This window comes from Eschrichtius robustus, chromosome 6 (assembly GCF_028021215.1).
Source record: "Eschrichtius robustus isolate mEscRob2 chromosome 6, mEscRob2.pri, whole genome shotgun sequence".
NCBI classification, from domain to species: Eukaryota; Metazoa; Chordata; class Mammalia; order Artiodactyla; family Eschrichtiidae; genus Eschrichtius; species Eschrichtius robustus.
Genome location: NC_090829.1, coordinates 31,689,228 through 31,691,014, shown reverse-complemented (window position 1 = coordinate 31,691,014; position 1,787 = coordinate 31,689,228). Strand labels below are relative to the sequence as shown.

General features: G+C 46.2%; 1 non-coding gene across 1 annotated transcript; it reads right to left on the bottom strand.

The window, feature by feature from the left end:
• Positions 1-648: 648 nt before the first annotated feature.
• LOC137766891 (U6 spliceosomal RNA) lies at positions 649-755 on the bottom strand. The gene has a single exon (XR_011074419.1). It is a non-coding gene; the product is annotated as a U6 spliceosomal RNA (small nuclear RNA).
• Positions 756-1,787: the final 1,032 nt, after the last annotated feature.

The window sequence follows — 1,787 nt, the reverse complement described above, 5'->3', positions numbered from 1 at the left end:
TGGCCAGGGGATAGACTGTTTTAGCTGGCCAGGATCAGAGCAACTTTGTGCAGTTAGTCAGGTTATGTAGTACATAAAGTACCACATATAGGTGGCACCGTTCATACCAGATATCATAGATCTGTAGTATACGAATTACAATAATTTCCAAAAGATGGAAGTATAGGTGCTACATGGGTAGCCCTGGCCAGAATCATCATCGGTTCATCCCCAAGACGGGAGGTGGGGTCAATCCTACCCAAACCACAGAGTGGTTCCCCGAAGTGACACCAAGGACCATTTATCAGGAGTGGGAATGGATGCTGGACATACAAAAATAACAGATTCCCACTACAGGCTGGTACAATTATCCCTATTTTCTAGATGAGGATACTGAGATTCTATAGTAAGGAATCTGCCCAAATCACATAAACTACAAGATGAGACAGACTCAAATCCAGAGGTGTCTGATTCCAGAACACGCTCAGTTTCCATTTAACCACCCCAATTCACTGTCCTTAATGGGGTAAGTCTGAGCTTATTTATTTGGTGTTCAAAGCCTTCCAGTGAATGTTCCCACTTTACCCACCTAATCTCAACCCTCACCATTCAAAACTGAACCTGCCCTAGGAAGGAGTCTTTACCACCCTCACTCATTCTTTTTTTTTTTTAAATATGGAACGCTTCACAAATTTGCGTGTCATCCTTGCGCAGGGGCCATGCTAATCTTCTCTGTATCGTTCCAATTTTAGTATATGTGCTGCCGAAGCGAGCACCCTCACTCATTCTTGTTAGGAACCCATGATCCTTCTATTCTTCCCATTTGAAATAACCATTCTTTCCAAAACTCAAAGACTTGTACTTCCTTGAAGTCAGCACTTCCACCATAATCTCCAAGTTCTTTCATAAAATCAAATATTCCACATTTGTTTGCAGTAACCCCAACTCACTACTCAATTCCCCCAATGGAGCATAAGTGCTGAGAAGCTAGAGGTCATGTCCTTCCTTACAGACAATAGACAACTTAACAGACAACTTCAGGAGTATCTAGCCAGCCCCAAACTCCCCTTCTCAGAATTCTTTCCACCCGGACAAGGGTGGACAACCAGTGGCCAAGTTCGCATTGAGCAAGGCCTCCAACCTGGCCTTAGCGATTGGACAGGGAATGGTCAGCTGCCCCCACGCTGAGCCAATCAGATTCTCTCCTGAGACCTGGGCTTGAAACTGAGATCTCGCAGTGACTCATCTTCCAGGGGACCATAAACTCCAAATGTGCAGGCTGGCTACATTTGACCCTGTGCTCTGGGAAGCAGTGAGAGCCATTCTGCAGAAAGAGGAAGAAAAATAAACACTAGACTATGGGGAAGAATTGGAGAGCACAGATTGCCTCTTCCAGGAGGCTTTCAAGTTTCTGATCCCAATGTCAAGGCCTGCTAGCACTGTCTACCCTTGTTTTCCACGTGAGACCCCTGGATTAGTCTGAAATAAGTTCCATGCAATCGAAAGAGCCCAGGCAGACTTAACCCAAGACAGGGCACACCCCAAGCACTTACTTTTATCCTTGGTGAATACAATGATAAGGTAAATGATTTACATGATATTATATGGTATCCAGCCATTCATTTACCAGGGTTATTTCTATCCGTGCTTTAGAGGCGGCAAAGAGGTGCTGGAGGAGGGAAGCCAGTGACAGAGCAGCAGGGCGCAGAGTCCCCAGCTGACTTGTGCAGGGCTGCAGGGATGGCGTGGAGGGCAGACTGTGGGATGCTGAGCAGAGAACTAGGCTGAGCTGGTAGGAGGGAGAAGTG